General features: G+C 42.5%; 1 protein-coding gene across 9 annotated transcripts in view; it reads left to right on the forward strand.

The window, feature by feature from the left end:
• Positions 1-20032, forward strand: part of LOC139443097 (sodium channel protein para-like) — a 115005-nt gene that overhangs the window by 25172 nt on the left and 69801 nt on the right. Inside the window, exon 2 of one of the 9 annotated variants that reach the window (XM_071224030.1) lies at positions 326-449. The exons of 7 other annotated variants lie outside the window; for them this stretch is intronic. The gene's annotated coding sequence lies outside the window, so the exon portion shown is untranslated. Of the gene's footprint in view, positions 1-325; positions 450-1606; positions 1672-20032 lie in introns of those variants that run through there. One more of the 9 variants, XM_071224031.1, reaches the window with a different exon arrangement.

The following is a 20032-nucleotide window of genomic DNA, read 5'->3' on the forward strand; positions in this document are numbered from 1 at the left end:
TACACTATTGTTATACATTCTTTACGGGATACCACTCTTGGAACCTCTTTTGTCCGTTGGTAAATACACACGAGACGAACTGAATCTCTTTTCGACCCGCATTAGTTTCAGTCTGGAGCTTTAGTTCAGCCATGTTGTGGCTTGTGTCATATGACGACCAGTGTGCCTATCAAAGTGCATTAATTTACAATACAAGTACAGTACATTACGTACATAGCTCTTTTATACAATAACACTACAGTAAACGTAGGGTAGAACGAACCATCGGCCTCAACATAATTTTTCGAAATTAAACCATGCTCATGAACTTTAATGCTTGTTACAGATGCTTGGATATTGGGAATAGGTGATCAGACATCTTTAAGTCCGACATAACTTATGCAAGTTGTAAAACAGGAAACAACGCTATATTTATTATCGATGAAAATGGTCGTTCAAGGATTGTCATGGTAAGTCTACAATTTATCTACTCATGTGCATTTCTCTAAACGAGCACTCCGTTGTGATTCCTGGTCAAAACAGGAAAGCATCTTATGATTTGCATATACGATCCAACTAAAACGAGGATCAGATGGTCACAATGTGTGACCGCGCTTATTATGTGCCATTACACCCCGGTGTTGTCGGACGTGGCTCGTGATGTCAACCACTTGTTTATTCAGACTGTATTTACAGACGGTCGTGGGATAAGCCCACTGAGATACCATGCCGCAGTTTAACATGAATACCCCACTCAGACACAGTATAATGACTCCGAGCCGCCCAGTCTTTTTTAGCCCCTTAATGCCGAGCGCCAGGCAGGGTAACAACAAGTACCGTTTTTTAACGTTTTTTGGATGACGCGGTCGGGTATCAAACCCCCGATCTTCCGCTCTACGGGCAGACGCTCTACCACTAGACCACGGAGGCGGACGGAACCTCGTGATGAACTTGAATAATGCTAACTTAAAACAACATTCTCTCACTCAGAAGACTGGCATATGCATCCAGCAGGTACTAACGATGCATGAGAGATGTGATTATTATCCATCTATCACGTGATACTGGGTATAAAACTCACCCTTCTTTTGATCTTCATGAATTAGATATTTAACTGACCATTACCACGAATGCCTGTTCATGTTGACCACTTGATCAATACCTGTACAGTCATATTGCCTCGTCCAGCCTTGATTGATTGTCCCAATTAGATCGGTGTCTGGTCGCCCTACGCCGATGCGGAGTCTGGGTGTTTTGAGCATAAGGTATCTACGAACCTCAGTCTGATCGTTCCAGTGGCCATGTTCATGGATCTGTCTTGCTGCGTTGTCATATGCATAATAACCATGTGGCTTTGATTGACTATTGCTACCTGAAATAAGATGCCAGGGAGTTCTGCACTTATCAATTGCATAACAGACAAATACCACCGGCATGTAGCAGACGATTACGAGGAGACGAAAAGTTGACACTGCACTCTTGCGCATGCTCCACGTGCATGGAGCAGACGATATGTGGCATCTGCCAGAAGACAGCGCAGTTATGTCTTATGGGAGAGGTCAACGAGATTTCAGCGAGATCGACTACTATTTATAACGGGAAGACCGTTTGATTGTTTACATTTGTCGGAATTCTTCGCGAGCACAGAACATCTTGTTTTGGCCACTTGGATACATTGGAAAGACGTTCTAGGTAAGAATTATATTGGAACAGCCCTTCCGTGATATTTCACGGGCCATTTCGAGATGGTATATTGATAGCGATGTTTAAGGAATTCTCTATCAGATGCACCTGTCATCAGTTTTATTCAGTGACCCAACTCATGTTGTAGGTGAAATATTGTGCTTATTTCAAATAGGCCTAAAGCGAAAACACACGACAACGTTATACTATCGAGAATTATTGATTCGTGATTGTACATAAATATATAATCTGCGTTCGTAAATCTTTTAATATCTTACTTTTAGGAATCACAATCCCAGAATTTAATGCACCGCGTTATCAACTTACTTCAACTTTCATTTTGGGAAAATATATTATGGATCTGTTATCAATTCATCTCCGTTTATTGATTTATGTAAGTATACATAAAAAAGAAAGTTCTTCATGAATAATTTACTTATCGCGCAGGATTTGTGAACTATTCCTCTTATTCATGTCATATTTCGCATATTCCATGTCCTCCTCAGCAAATTACAATTTAACACAATAGTTGATTAACTGTTAACATTTTCTTGCCCGAGTATTTCAGAGTATTTGCTCTTCCAGAGCTGCGGATCCTGTACATTAACTTAGGATTACGTTACAAATTATTATAGCTCCACAAATTCAAGTATATGATTTGATTTCTGTTTGAAACGGACATGTATAGCCTACTGTTACCGGGCCCCGTTCCACAAAGTGATTTTAACGCTTAGATGGCCGTTACTCCCATTCGTAAACATAGACTTTCGACAACCGTAGCCCTATGATCGCTTTGTTGAACGGGCCCAGAACAACGATTTACGATTCTCTCTATATCTAAAATGTAGATAAAAAAACAATTGTTCATCATTAAAAAAAACAATAAACTATCAACCACCGTCCGCAGACAATGCTCCTCCGTGCCTTAAGAGCCGTATGACGTCATCGGAGTTCCGGTTGTTGCGTCACGTGATAGTCTGGTACATCTAATGATGGTCAATACAATGGCCTATCTCTTACATTATCGCATGGTAAGGTCCTATTAATTATACAAGCTTCACTTTGTGTCTATAGAATCACGGATGAGCTTGGCGTCGTTGCATGCGACAGTTTGTAATGGATACCATAAGTGTATCCTAATACAATCTTATCCCTCTCTGTCTACTTAGGCAATGAGTTGGCAAATGATAACATTCGTCTTATGGTAACCTTGTAAATATCGGCCATAGCGTAGACTTAGATGTAGTCGATATTTTCTGTAGGTATAGTGAGGGAGTGAGTTGGGTTTAACGCCGCTTTTAACAGTATTCCAGTTATATCCCACGTGTCAGCTAAATGTGGGAGGAAAGCCCGAAGTAATGCAGGTCAGACGTTTAATACTTTGATGAAAGCCACGAGCATAGGTATGGTGCTAACACGAGAAACACAATCGGATCGAATCAAGATTCGAACCCACGATCATTAGTTTCTGGCGCGCTAAAGGGACGCAACTCTGCATAGGACTGCAGGTATAACCACATTATCGTGGGATCCATCTGTTTGGGGTGTAACAGGTGGCCCATTGGATATGGCACCCCAATTCCCCGAAGCACGTATTGGTAACTGTTTTACATAATCGTTCAGCTGGTTTGGTTCGAATTCCAGATTCTCCCTGATTAATGACCAGGTATATCAGCGCCATACTGATTTGGCTTCTCGAGATAACACGTCGTAATGTAACAAACATAATGTCCACTCGTTACACTGATTTTCCTTGGTCGATTTTCCAAATTCGCGAAGCCTATTCTTGATAATTGTCTAGGTGTTACTGCAATAGAACTAAACGCTGTATAAACACCAATACCTATATGAAGTTGTGAAGTATTGTCAGTGAGACGTTCTCATCTCTGTTTTTAAAGTACAGTGTGTGATAGATGCTCTCTGTAATCCTTGCTATAGTATACAGATTTAAAACACCACATTGCCTTTGTATACGTAGATGTATTTCAAGGGACAGGCATTCTGCATTACTGAATTTTGATGCTGATTTAGTTGATGCGATCTGCAGCCATGTGTTTTCTGTGTTTGTTTGCTTGTTTGTTGGTTAGTGTTTTTGTTTGTTTATTTGATTGATTATTTATTGTTAAACGCCACACTAAGCAATATTCCAGCTGCATGACAGGGGTCTGTAAATAATCGAGTCTGGACAAGACAATCCAGTGATTGATATCACGAGCATCGATCTACGCAATTGGTGTACGATGACACGCATCAACCGAGTCACCGAGCCTGACCACCCGATCCCGTTAGTCGCCTCTTCCGACAAGCATAGTCGCCCGTGCCGCCATCCATGTACAAACAAGGTAGTTTATATGAAAAACGGAGAATGCATTAGATACACAAATGGGGCCTAAAGTATCTTTGATAACGGTAAACATGTTCGTGGCTCTTTTCTCATGGATTCATCTCGTCTAATGTCTTCCAACAACCGACATTAATTGCTGAGCAGGGCTTGTGCATTCAACTGTGGCGGCATTTTGTCGAGGCCGTGGACATTTTAGCTTCTCCGCTCATTACGCATTTCCGGAAATGGTGCATTATGGGCGGAGAGGTCGCCGTGCCATTGTCCCACTGCAGTGTCTTTCAAACAGGGGGTAATCAATCAATCGATAAAGAGAGGTGATCGATCACCTGATGGGTCTACCCTTAAAATCCCCCAGGCACAATCCGATTGTGGCTAATGCGATCACGGATGATTATGTCATCGTCAGCGGTACGTAGATGGAGTGTGCGTCGATCCCCACTGACATGAACTTTGGGTTGGGATAACGCCAAGGACATTTAGTGTTCCCGCTGCCTCATTAAAGAGCTGATTGACTTAATGGTTCGACCATAAACCCCACTCAGTTGTAACGTAAGCTGTTACGTTCGTTGATGTATCAGGCCCCTCCAAAGGTGGTGATCTTCAGGGCTGTCGTCAGCAAAGCCTATGGTTTTGTATGCTTTAACCCCACCTTCATATTGTGACGCTATCCGCCTGTACTTGATGCAGGAGGGTGGTTTAAGGTTTATAATTGTGTGTATCCTTAATGGGAGAGCGGAAATCATTTAAATCTGTTTGCTGACGTTTGTTGCAAGCCGAAATCAATTCTGACATTCCAGTATACGAGTCTGTGTAAATGCTGAAGGATCTCGCGAGATATGCACGAGATCCAAGCGAAAATACAATCGATGACAACCACGAGACTGTTTTGCACACGAACGCTTGTACACAACAATCTATCATCAAAAGTACCACCGTTGCCACAACAAACGTACAATGAGAGTTTTTCATCCATATCAACTTTTTAACTTAGAAGCCATCTGTACATGCGATACCTATGTCCCTATGCTGACTGTACATGTGCAATGTGGTCCCTCACAGAACCATGTCCAATACCCCGACTGTGATCCCTCGCACAACGGTGTCCCATACGTACAAGTACATGGTTAGATGTGATCCCTCGCAGAACCGTGTCCATTTCCCCGACTGTAAGTGTGATATGTAATCCCTCGCAGAACCGTGTCCATTACCCCGACTGTGCATGTCACACGTGATCCCTCGCACAACGGTGTCCACACCCGTATATGGTTAGATGTGATCTCTCGCAGAACCATGTCCCATACACCGTCTGATCACGTGAAATGTGACGTCAAGATGCATGGGCTGTGATCCATCGAAGCATCATACAGGTACCTGGTGAAAAGTGATCCCTCGCAGCACCATATCTCACACGCCAACTGTACTTTGAGATGTGATCCCTCGCAGCACCATATCTCACACGCCAACTGTACTTTGAGATTTGATCCCCCGCAGCACCATATCTTACACGCCAATTGTACTTTGAGATGGGATCCCTCGCAGCACCATATCTCACACGCCAACTGTACTTTGAGATGGGATCCCCCGCAGCACCATATCTCACACGCCAACTGTACTTTGAGATGGGATCCCTCGCAGCACCATATCTCACACGCCAACTGTACTTTGAGATGGGATCCGTGCAATACCACGTCATGTACGTCGACTGTATTTGGTTAGATGTGATACGTCACAGAGCCATAGTTCACACGTCACCTGTATATGTGAGATGTGATCCCTGCAAGAATATGCCCCACACGTCACCTGTGTATGAGTGATGTGGTCTCTGCAAGAATATGTCCCACAGGTCACGTGTGTATGAGAGATGTGGTCTCTGCAAGAATATGTCCCACACGTCACCTGTGTATGAGAGATGTGGTCTCTGCAAGAATATGTCCCACACGTCACCTGTGTATGAGAGATGTGGTCTCTGCAAGAATATGTCCCACACGTCGCCCGTATATGAGAGATGTGGTCTCTGCAAGAATATGTCCCACACGTCGCCTGTGTATGAGAGATGTGGTCTCTGCAAGAATATGTCCCACACGTCGCCTGTGTATGAGAGATGTGGTCTCTGCAAGAATATGTCCCACACGTCACCTGTGTATGAGAGATGTGGTCTCTGCAAAAATATGTCCCACACGTCGCCTGTGTATGAGAGATGTGGTCTCTGCAAGAATATGCCCCACACGTCACCTGTGTATGAGTGATGTGGTCTCTGCAAGAATATGTCCCACACGTCATCTGTATATGTGAGATGTGGTCTCTGCAAGAATATGTCCAGCACGTCACCCGTATATGTGAGATGTGGTCTCTGCAAGAAAATGTCACACACGTCGCCTGTGTATGAGAGATGTGGTCTCTGCAAGAATGTAATCCCCTGAGGATCATAACCCAACGGTCCATAAACTGACATCGACCCCATTTCCCTTACACTCGATACTGTGCATATGTTTTATAAATATTTCAGTCGGGAAATAATGAGACCCCGATACTTTTAGTATTGTTACCGTGTGTGACCCGTGTGTTTATCTGATCGATCCAAAGTCGAGTCTTGTTTCATCACAATGGTGCGTTGAAGAAAAGTTGGAATTGTGCAAGGTTGTATGTTAGGCTCCCCTTTTCGTGCATATATTTTCATATTTCCTGTATTATCCAGGACTTAGAGGCTTGATTCAAATTAATTGAAAATGTTTCATAAATATTTTATCCTCTCTTTGTGCAACAAGGGACATGTGCTACCAGCAATATCATGTCAAATGCCGGACAGTTTCAAAGCCTGTTCATTGCATATATATATTTCTCCGTTCTCTTCCATAACTGTTAATTTAATAATTTATCTATTCTAATGAAGGTTACTTATGTAGCTGTACTTTAATTATTCACCATGTCGAACCTTGTTTATAACTTTGTATGTGTTGCAATAAATGTAGTGTAAGGGTTTATTTTGCATCAGAAATCTAGAAACAAATATTACTATAGAAAGTGATTGCGACAAACACATTTCCAAAATCACAAGAAATCTCTGCTAAGAGCAGTGCCCATTGTACCATTCCGACCAGAGCCCCGTTCCACAAAGCCATCTTACTGCTAAGGTGATCGTAACTCCCATACTTTAACTCTAGCTTACGATAGTCGTAACGCTAAGATCGCTTCGTGGAACGGTGCCTAGTGCGCCGTTGTACAAATCGATCTTAGCGCTAAAGTGATCGTAATTCCAATATCTTAACATAGACTTTCGACAGTCGTAGGGATAAGGTTGTTTTGTACAAACGGCACCCTGGGCCCACTTACACAAAGCGATCTTAGCACTAAGATGATCGAAACTCCCATACTTTAACATAGGCTTACAATAGTCATAGCTCTAAGATCGCTTTGTGCAAGTGGGCCCAGATCATAATCATGTGTTTATGAATCACTATCAAATAGTGATGATATCAGGTGTTCGCGAAAAGGTGATCATGTCTTGCCCCACCGGTGGCATCCGTCACAAACACATGCAACGGCTAGTGAATTGTTGACCTGGAAAAAACATCATTCTTTTCACTGATGGATTAAATTTGGAAATGTCCTCTACATGTCTTCCATACGACTTTTTGAAATTTTTGCTGAGGTCTTAAATATTTATAAAATGTTAAAACATTAGATGTTTGAGGATTCTTTATAACTCACCTTATGTTTATGAAAATAAACTACAAATTCTTAAGGGTCGGATAACATAAATATTTTCTATTTTTCAGTATTAAAAAAAACTTAGTTGCTTACTTAATTAACGACCAACCTAGCGCAAATGTGGTCCAGTATATTCATTCTGCTAATCAACCAAAACCCAACAACTCTTACACGCAGGATGCATGCCATTTTCAAACAAATGAAGAAACCCACAGCCATAAATGCGCATTCAAAATAGCGACGCATAAACACGTCCACACATTTACATCTTGTCTCATGAGGTCTCTGTTCCCATGCTCAAACCAACAGCCCGATAACACCTTCAGCCGAGGCCGCCGGCGCTGTATCGAATTTCTCCTGCCATCGATCTGCCTCCTGGCTATTATCCGGGAAGCCCATGACGTAAGCTGATGCCACTGTCGTCCGCCACGCACCACCGTCCGTGCAACGTCGGCGTCCTTCTCGGGCCGCTGTTGTTCCCTTTAGAAAATAAGCTTCTATATCTAGGACTCTATCAACAACCATAAAGCCTTAGAAATGATCCAATTCTGCAAATGCGTGAAGAGGTTCTAAGCTGAAATCGAATTTGAGCAATTGCTCCACTTGAACTACACGGCTTAAAACACCCCCACTTACATCGCCATAGGTAAAAGGCAGCTCTTGCATAGGAATCAATGGCGGGCGGTTGTGGAATACTACTTGTTCAGCTCTGTTTCCTGATACTTTTTGCCCCGGGCGATTGCGGCGATTCCTGCACCATGTCCGTGCGGCGCCAGTGACGTCATGCCGTATTGTCATTCGGATTCCATTGATAGAAGATAGACCAATGTGTGAGAGGACGCGGCGTTATCTAAATCCCCTTCAACCCTGTCTCCCTCATTGCCTATGTGGACATAGCCTGTAGGTGATAGATTGATGGCAAACACATGTGTATTGCCCGCATGGATGTTTTGCCATCGCTCAAACACGCTAAACGAACATGTCTATTTCATGTCTATATCACAATCGATGTCGAGGCTAAGTTACTCACATCGAAAATTTATTCAATTTCGTTTGGCAAATATCATTTAATGATGGAATCGATCTGGCATGGATGGTCACCACGTACCGTAACCCACCAGCACTTGGCCAAGATACAGAAGATAGGGCCAAATATCTGGTTTATCAGTCGCCAGGGACCATCAGACTGTTCAATACCCCTGGCTTCGATTTTAACTGGCGTAAGCGTCGGCAGTTAAACCTGTCTGTAATCAAGGTCTCGCCCAATGAGCCAACACTCCTGGCAGGATCAGACCCATGTAGCATCTAAAGAGTCTGAATATCTAAATAGAAAACTCAAGATGCCTGTTCATCTGTCCATTGTTCCTGTGTGCACATATGTTGTTAAGTCAGAAAGGGCTACCTTACGATGATAACCGTCGCGTTCCTGAGACGCGCCAAAATCCATTGGTCATGGGTTCGAATTTCATACTCACCCTAATCAAATAGCTCCCGTGCTCATGGGTTTTACCAAAGTGGAAACGCATCTGAACCGTGTCACTCCGGGCTATCCTCTCGAATTAAGTTGCTTCATGGCGATATCAATTTGATACTGTTCAAAGAAGGGTTACATCTCGCTTCATCAGTTGTTGTGATGGTTAGGGTAGATTCGCAGTATTACATTCAATGGACTATGGACTTTTTCCAATTGGCAATCTTTGAGAGTCATTATCCCTTCCATTGCTACAACATACATACACTGTTTGGAATTGTCATGGCGTTACGGGTATCATAATTAAATCCAGGTGAATCATTTTTTAAATTATGCCATACACAATGTCTTAATAATGTCGGCAGCGCAGGTTATTTCTCAATAGTTCTAACGTATATTTGATACAATTAAGATGACATTGAAAAGATCAATGTTAGATTCCACTTTATCATATCACTCACTGCATGGCGGGATTATCAATGCAATATTGTTCCCCGTGGGTTTCTGTGAAATATAAGGTCACTAGTAACATATGATTAGGCAAGGGGCGGTGGGGTAACCAAGTGGTGAAAGCGTTGGCTCGTCACGCCAAAGGCCCGGGTTCGATTCCCGACATGGGTACAATGTGGGAAGCCCATTTCTGGTGTTCCCCGCCGTGATATAGCTGGGATATTGCTAAGAGCGGCGTAAAACTATACTCACTCACTATGATTGGGCAAAGAAAGTGAATCGAGTAGTCAGACTCGGTGACTTTCTTGCGTGTCATCGTGCCCCGACGGCGTAGGACGTTGCTCATATTATCAATCACTTGTTTGTCTTATCCATAGGCCTGGAAAATTGCTGACTGTGACATTAATGAACAAAACTAGGTAAGAGCAACTGCGTGAACAAAGAGGAAATTATTCCCAAATGACTGCAATGTTGTTATCTGGATCTCTCTCTTATGATCATGGACTTGCTCATGTTGAACCTAAATACAATATTTTCTCCAAAAAGCCATTTCGTTTACCCATTCCATGCATTTCAATTATGCCATTGAATTGGATGTTGCCATGCGTCCAAACTTGAAAGTATTTTTTTAAATCTAAATGCCAGTCATAAGGATTCTTTCCAAAAAACTGTAGGACTTATTTTTCAACTTTTTTTTAATATTAGAAATGTGGCAGTGCTAGTGGGCCAGAGTGGGCCCTACTATACATTGTCCTTTGTGAATATGCTCCGCTTCCATACGGAAGACATAGACAGTGATGTCTACATTCCACAAAGCAATCATCGCTCTATGATCATCGCAACCCCCATATTTTAGTTTACATAGTCAAAGCGATAAGATCCCTTTGTGCAGCTGGGCCCTGGTCCTATAGTTTTCCCTTGGCGTCCTTGCCTTTGATGACACTTGTACATTGACTTAGAATCGTCTTAGCGCTAAGATCCCTTTGTGCAACTGGGCCCTTGTCCTATAGTTACCCTTCGTCGTCCTTGGCTTTGATCATGGCATGTGCAGCTTCCATAATTGTGCAGGGAAAGTCATATTCGCTGGAGGAAATATTGCTGTTTTGTCATAGCCAGATGGTTTTAATGCAAGTGTTATAAGAGTAGACTGACTAGTGTTCTTCTCCATCCTCTTCCATTGAAGATGGTAGGTGTATGGGGCCACACGTTCCCGATGATGTGAGGAGTTTCAAGATTGCTGATAGAGTCTGGTAAGAGCCGCCGTCCAAATCAGACGGCCAGGGAAATGGAGACCTCCGAGCCAAGAACTGTGTTTCTGGATATGTATCCGCCTCGGGTCGATTAAGAAATGTAACAGAATCAATCATTCACGAAGCAAGAGCCAATAGCTCTTATCGTTGTGTGGCATTGGCGAGAAACCCCTCGATTGCCAACCCCCCACCTCCCTGCTTCGTCGCCATTAAGTCAGATAGCTGCCTGATAGAGGAGCGGCTCTCAAATGACGCGAATCATTTCTTCGCCTATTGCTCAAATGACAGGAACTGATAACTAATGTCGTTGTATAGCTCGTGCATTTTGTGTTGGTGTAGCAGTAGTTCTTGGGCCCCAAGTGCCCATTAATGGCTCTGTTTCGAAATGACTGTTTGTCTTGTAAGCAAATGGGATATTCCGGTTCATTTTCACTTTGCAGACACAACCGCCATTTATGCATGGTCGAACGTGCATGAATGGTGTATCACTGCCGCTCTTCATTGGCGTCAATGTGTGTTATCGATGCGGTGATGCGATAGAGGATTTATTGGCATCAATGGTTATTTTTAATAAGTCATGAAACTAAGATGTCATATCTGGTACTTAAGTTATACATTAATAAGAAAGGATCTACATACACGCTTGCCTTTGAATCTGGTACAATGTGATTGGATTGAATAGGTATTCCTTTAAAAAAATTAGCAATATCATTTTATTTCCTTTGGTACCATTGGAAAACATGTCCAAACGGCCTCCGTGGTGTAGTGGATAGAGCGTCTGCCCAGATAGAGGAAAGTCGGAGGTTCGATCCTGTGGTCGCGTCATACCAAAGACGTTAAAAGATGGTACTTCCTGTTACCCTGCCTAACGATCGGCATTAATTGGATAAACAAAGACTGGTCGGCTTGGATGCACTATAATCTGTCTGAGAAGGGTCTACATCTTAACCCTGCGGCATGGTGTCTCAGTGGGCTTGTTCACCCCCTCTCTACTCTACTCCCTCATCCACCCAACATCATACACCATACCCAACCCACCCTACACCCTTCCCTCTACCCGACCTTCCACCGACCTTAGCTGGACCTCCTTGACATCGCCCTGTTGTCCCTTTGACATATCTCCGAGCAGCCACGTTCCCCATCTTGTCTGAACACAATTCATACCCTACCATCCCGTGAAATTAAAACAACCTTACATCTCAATATAACTTGTTTGAACCCCGTTGTGTCTCTGGAATCTCGTGTCTGAATGTCCCTGTGGCCCCTGACCTACCCACGCTTTTGTCTGTCTCTGTCATTGCTCTGAAGCCTAAAAAATCTTATGGTCTGCGTTCCACATCCCCATCTATTCTACGATAGTTTCTTGCCCTAATGCTCCTACGTCCCCTCTAATCCTCCCACTGCTGGTTGGATGAATAACATCACCTCGATCCCCTTCCCAGTGTCTCCCCGCTGCTTCCTTCCAAGTCTCATCCATGTTCAATTCCCGTTCTGTGTAGGCGAGAAGAATATCGTTACATGTCAAGAATTCCAATTCGTCCCGCTATCAGCCTGGAAACAAGGGAGTAAATATTCGATACGACGGCTGTCAATTTCAGTTAAATTCAGAATTGCTCCAATGAACCCATATCAGTTCATTGACACGTGATTTGAATATCAGAATACGATGAACTACCTTTTTTCCTCGATAGAACTCTTATTAGCTCCATCAAAGTCGGTTGGATGTCGGTTGGGTGTCGGTTCGTAGTCTCTTCAACAAAGAGCGTAAATCTCGGAAGCACAATAGAACAACCGGCGAACCCGCTGATTGTGTTTAGAGCTGGTTTTATGGCATGTTTTTTAAAGTCGCTCAACAGACCCAAATTAAAGGTTCATTCTTCCCATTGACACCTGCTGAAATAAGGTTAGGTGTTCGTGTTCTCTGGCTGAAAAAATGGCGTACGAAAGAGTTGTTTCGTCCTAACTATATTTATCATGTCACAACTGTTATATTTGTAGTTTACTAAGAAAGTGTTATCCCAAATATAACGTGTGTTACATTTGATCACTTTCTTACAGCGTTGTGTACGCATAGCTTTCAGCCATAAGAACCGCGCCAATTTACACTTCTTAGAGTGACACAAAGTACCTGATCTAAACTACTAGTTGTCGGACTTCACAAAGTGGAAGTCTCGGCGGCTGAGTGGGCAGATCGCAGACATTGTGTGCTGACGATTAGGTGCCTCACTCTGAGTGTGTGGGTTCCAATCCCGGCTGGGATTCCCAAAGAAAAAATTCAATTGTACTTTACTAAAAAGTGTTATCCCAAATATGACATTTGTGAACTTTCTAAAAGGCAATTTGTACTCATATATTTATTGTATTCAATGGTATCTAATTTTTTTACGAATCTTGGTTAGACCCTGTTAGCCCTCTCGTCCCCATGCCACCGGTCATAGAGACATGGTGACATCATCATATTCATAACCAAATATATATTCAGATATCAATATTTCGAAGAACAGGTTTGCCTGAATTCTTCACTTTATTCAGTACTTATAGGCCACGGGCCTTTTTGTACAGACGAAATACAATTAAGGTGCAAACAGTATAAGATATGATACACATTTTATTAATTTTTTTTAACAAAAGTAGTTTTAACATAATTGCACATTATACATGTTGGAGTATTTGTGTTCTTACAGAATTGGCATAAAACAAGTACTTTGCTGTATTCATATTTATAATAGGGTCTTGTGATGACAGTAGTGTATTAAACTTCAGAATATTTGGAAAGATGTAAACTTAAGATTGTATGTACCTTTGCCTAAGATGGCTATAAGCTGTACACATTAACAAAAAGTTATATTCATTTTCGATATGGTTTAAGTTACAAACTTTACAGTTTATAATTCACGAGGAATATTAAATATAATGTCGTCCACGTTCAGTTTCTAAATTGTGAGAACTATTTACCTGTTTACCTGAATTAATAAATATGAAACGTCAACACCAGAGAATATCGATTATCCGAACAGATTCCATGACACAAAAGTAACAGTGGACATTATATGATGGGATCCCTGAAATCTCTGATGACTCCAGGTTTTAGCGTAAAGGATGCGCAGGTCCTGCCCTACCTCACAAAATGTGGCTAAAAAATATGTTTTTGTTGACTGAAACCGGATAGAAAAAAAGTGTTCGGAAAAAAATGTGCGTTGTTAAGAAAATTGGCGGTTCAGAGAAGCGGTCTAATGTTTGATACGGTCTCTGTACCTGTTTATTTCGCTCCGTGATAGGAGCTTTCTATCTGCAGACCTTTAGGATCACTGCGCTTGTTATACCACTCGCAGTAGTCTGACCATTCCCGTTACCATGACACCGAACTTATTGGCTTTAATTACATGTGTGCCACGTGTGGGCGGAGGCGATGTTCCATATGTACACATACGTCCGTACCGTCGAACTGTATGTACGTAATACCAAACCCATTTTGTGGCAGTGACAAATAACTTTCTCTACTACTTTGCCGACCACAAGTCTTTTAAATATTCTGGGCCCATATTATTTATAGACTCCAACATTGGTTTATGTAACGTGAAGTAACTATCTCTTAATTGTGATAAAATTGAAAACCTGTATCACAATCTCTTATTTTGACTTACCCGAAGTAATACTGTTTAAATCGATATATGTACGATAATTCTCTGTAATTCGATATATCGTCGATTATCATTTACGATATGCGAGATACCATATGCATCATGTTATGACCGACCACTCGCCGTATGTAAGCACAGCCCATACCACGTATGTGCTACAGTGCAACTGTACACTACCACTGTACCATATGACTGTTCCATACCACTGTACATACCACTGTTCAATACCACTGTACCACAACACTGCACAATACAAATGTGCAATACCACCAGGCAATACAACTGCGCCATACCATTGTACCATATTATTATACAATACAATTTACCGTATCATTTACAGTATGTGCCATACCCTTGTGCAATAACACTGTTCTATACCTCTGTACCATATCACTGTAACATAACACTGTGCCATAACAATGTGCCGTAACACTGTTTCATAACAGTGCACTGTGTATTTACTACCATTATAACTGTATTTTATAACTGATAATTGTAATTGATCGCCCATGTTATGCTATTCACTTCCCGCGGCACTTTTGTCATATAATTCACAGTCAGGACCACTGCATCCAATTATTCACCACTATATAGTACCACTATACCAATGCTCCCGGGCCATCATGCCACCAAGCACGTGGCAGGCGTGAACCTTTCCCCATGATGGTGTAGAATTTAATATAACCTGAATATCGCACTCCGCACATTGCTTGTTTAAATATTGGTGGACAAGCGATATTGATATCGGTTTCTTCCACGACAGAAAATAATGCAGTTCTCAATAGCTAACAGCTGTTATCACGCGAGGCAAATCATGAAAGCGGAACCATAATTTGCTGAATATCAAATATATTGGATGACCAATATTTGAATAAACAGGTGTATGCTCGAATAACAAGGAGTAGAGTGCCATACCAACAGAAACCTCTTCCTTGTCCTCCAACAGACTTCTGACTTGACATAGGAACGTGTGCTTGCATTGCATATTACTTGTGCCTAGTGTAGAGGTTTTAATCCTCATTTCATACCATGGCGTCATGACGCTCAGATTTTGCCCTCGATGCCAAAACGTTATTCCTGTGGAATTAAAGGTTTAAAATGAAATGATATACACTGGGCTGGGTCAGTAGAAGTATATATACTCATAAGACGTGCCAGAGATATTGGATGTAACGGTAAACCCATCATTAAACATGTGCTAACTGAAGGTTTCTAACTATAACCCGGAGGAATGTTGATGATGATGGTCATAATGAACACGATGACGTACACCAGGATGACGTTGACGATGATGATGTTGACGACATCCATGATGCTGAATCTTTGGCAGTGCAGATGCGTAAAGCATGTAACCAGTATTCCAGCTGTATGATGGCGGTATGTAAATAATCTGGACCAGACAGTCCAGTGATTGACATCATTAGCATCATTCTACGCAATCGGGATACGATGACATGCATCATCCAAGTCAGCGAGCCTGACCACTTGATCCCGTTAGTCGCCTCTTACAAGGCATGGGTTGCTGAAGACCAATTCTTCGCGGGTCTATAAACAACAAAAGGTCAAACAACGAAATAGGACAGAGCCAACAATCAACATTCAAGAAAATTTCTCGAAAATTGATTCTTACTAACGTACATTAACCAAGCGGCCTTGTAAGGTTAACCTGTAACAATAGTCTGTCTACATACAAACAAACAAATGTCAGTACCATAAGCCACTCTGACCGTGGGGCAGATATCATTTATTTATACGTTACAAAGTTTTCACCTTTCCTCCATAGGCTTACATCCCACCATGGTTCTTGAACATGGCATGCCGCGTGACTGGAACTCGTTAAATAATCTCTGGTTTATTTCGGGATGGAAAAGATCCACATCATTTCTACCCTTCCGTTCTCAAGGGTGCCAACCCCCCTCTCCCCTGAATACTGAAAACCGTCTTTTTTTTAAATGTTGAATCTGCGTACCAAATAAGATTTTATTTGCCTCCCGCGTTCCTCACTGCTGAGTATAGTATTCCCTCTCAATAGACTCCTGAATCCCGCGCAACAAAAGGGGGATGGCAGCCATCTATCTGTCATGAAATATACATGGTGCGTGGGTCGGGCGTTCTGGAAAGGGGGCGAGTTGCCCAATTACATTATCCTGCAGGCTGCGTGGAGTGGCTGGGCTATAAACACACACAGGACACGGACGGAGACCCGATCTATACTAGCATGAGAAAACTGCTGAATACATGAGTCGACTGAAATTCTGCATGCTAACTGTTGAACAGCTAGTTATCATGAATATCAACTGTAGTATATTTATATCGACACGTTTGTGAATGTTCGTTCTATATAAGAAGACGTGTCGACTAAGTTTGCCCATGATATGCTGAACATCTGTCGACTAAAGTTCTATGTTATGCTAAACACATGACGATAAAGTTCTATGTTATGCTAAACACATGACGACAAAGTTCTATGTTATGCTAAACACATGACGATAAAGTTCGCCTATGTTATTCTGAACACAAGACGACAAAGTTCGTCTATGTTATGCTGGACACATGACGACAAAGGTCGCCTATGTTTTGCTGAATATATAGTTATGGGTTTTTTTTCCAATATAATCCTGAACACATCTCATTAAACAAAATGTTAAAAACACAAACATAAAGTTACAATTCAATATGTATCAATAAACATATCTGAAAATGATATTGTCAGAAAAAACACATACTGGAATATAGAATGTCTCATAAAACTACTTCCGCCGTCCCATAATCGCACTCTCCCCTCTCCCGGTGAAGCCATACGGCCTGTCATCGTGAGATCCTATGATCGATAAAATAAATCGCCTCTTTAAACCACTACTTCGATGACATCACTTCAATCATTATCGCCAGGCTAATTTAAGAACACCTTTAAAAATCCGAATCCCCTTCGACAAATTAAAAGAATATTCAAGACGGTTCCGAATGTGCGATCTCCATATTTGACTGAGATAACTTTGTTATTCTGTGAAGGATATTGCAGCGGTCTGACCCACATCACCGGGATCCGTCATACCCTAAATAAGTCTTCGGCTCGAGTAAGCACGAAGCTAGGCTAAGCACCTTTGTTCTTGGTAGCAAGTTGCTGCTGGATTGAGTATATTAGAGGCGTTTTCTGTAATTGACGATATCAGTTCTGCAGCGTGTATCCGTGACTTGCTATATCTTCATTGAGTGAATCCTCTCCCCGTTGTCCGATGGGACCACGCTGTAGATTTATCAATAAAGAACTAATGATATATGCGGGATATTCGAGCGGTGTGGCGGGTCAGAGAATCCCAGGAGTAGGAACATCCCTCCAGAGCTTTAAACCAGCTCAGATCAATACCGATATCATTAACTGTATCTGTTCTTCATTGCAAATGCGTGAGGATGGGGTATCATCTCATGTGGGGACATACACACAATGTTGTATACAGAAGCATGATATGTTCAGGCGAATAGGTGGGATATCAGCTTCTCACGTGTATCAACTGCCGGGCAATAGGGAGTATCGACCATTTTGTGTGATGGCTAAATATTAAACAAGAAAAGGTTATTCGATGGTGGTGTATTTGATACGAGCGTCGGGGGCACGGGTGGCCCAGTCGTCTAAGGCGCTGCGATTCGCTGTGCAGAGTTGCGTCCCTTGGCCACGCCAGAAACCTATGATTGTGGGTTCGAATCCCGGTTCGCCCCGATTATGTTTCTAGGTTTGTCAGCACCATACCCGTGCTCGTGGGTTTCACCGAAGTGGTAAACGTCTGAGACCTGCATCACTTCGGGCTTTCCTCCCACATTAAGCTGACACGCCGTGATGTAACTGGAATACTGTTAAAAGCGGCGTTAAATCCCACTCACTCACACTCACTTGATACGAGTGTCATGTTTGTGTTTCAGACCTGAGTTAGCAGTGTTTTGGCGATTGTTTTCAGACTTGTAACGTTTTAATAACGTTTGTAATATATTGGTCTATCTAGTTGTCAGGTGTATACTTTCTTTTGCCTGACTGCTTAGTTGAGGCCAGGTCACATTTTGAAAAAAGAGTACATGACTGGACCACAGTAAACGAAGTGCCTGTTTGTTATATTTACACATAGGGATGTGACACATGTTGGTATGTAAGGAAGCCGGATAAGGTGAATTCGGGTAAAACCAAACATCGGCTATTACGAACGTTGGGGGAAAGGGTGAATATGGTCTTGCGCCGCTTTAACAATATTCAAGCCATAAAAGGGCGGTCGGGTGGCCTCGTGGTTAAAGCGTTAACTCGTCACGCAGAAGACCCGGGTTCGATTCCCGACATGGGTACAATGTGTGAAGCCCATATCTGGTGTCCCCCGCCGTGATATTGCTGGAATATTTCTAAAAGCGGTGTAAAACCATACTCACTCACTCACTCAAGCCATATAACGGCTTGGAACGCCAAAACAAGACTTCACTCACTTTACAAAGAACTTATTATGACCCAAGCAGAGGTAAAAAAACCGTGTGACTGCTTGTACCATTCCAGCCGTATGCGTATTTCATAGTACGAGCCCTCTGAGGTACCATGCCGCAGTTTAACATGGATACCCCACTCGGACACAGGATATTGACCCCGCTATTGACTGACCGTCCTTCTTTTATCCCCATAATGCCAAACATCAGGCAGGGTAACAACAAGCATCATTTTTTAAACACTTTTGGTATGACGTGGTCGGGGATCGAACCACCGACCTTTCTCTGTCCGGGCTGACGCTCTATCCACTAGAATAAGGGTGAATCTGCGCCAGCCAGATGAGTGAAAGAAACTTGTGTATAGAAAAGTAGTTAGTAGCAGTAGGTAAAATATAGTCACGCATTTTATTGTCACGCATTAAAATGACAAATTCCTTAAAGAAAGTGTCATGATGCAAAGAATTCAAGTTTTGCGATAAGTGTCTTTTAACCGGATTACGTACCCAGCCCGTACGTACCCAGTATTCCAGTTATATCGCGGCGTGTCAGTTTAATGTGGGAGGAAAGCCCGAAGTAATGCAGGTCTCAGACGTTTACCACTTCGGTGAACCCATGAGTACGGGTATGGTGCTGACAAACCTAGAAACATAATCGGGGCGGACCGGTATTCGAACCCACAATCATAGTTTCTGTGGCGTGACCAAGGGGCGCATCTCTGCACCGCGAATCGCGGCGCCTTAGACGACTGGGTCACCCGTGCCACCACCACCCCTACCTCACACACACACACACAGACACACACACACACACACACATAAACCACCCCTTAAACTATACTAAGATATGAACATTTATGACAATCATGTAAATGAACTAGACTACACCGTTCGGTGTGTTATTCATGGACTCCTACATCAAAGCTGCGCAAGGCCTTTGACATGTAAATATTGGACAAGCCCGTTTGCGGTGTAGATTTCAATTATCAAGATCGCTTCATGAATATTTTAGCACGTGTAGATGTATTGCACTTTCTCACAACATACAACAT

The sequence above is a fragment of the Haliotis cracherodii genome, unplaced genomic scaffold (genome assembly GCF_022045235.1).
Source record: "Haliotis cracherodii isolate W230 unplaced genomic scaffold, xgHalCrac1.p SCAF_5, whole genome shotgun sequence".
NCBI lineage: Eukaryota > Metazoa > Mollusca > Gastropoda > Lepetellida > Haliotidae > Haliotis > Haliotis cracherodii.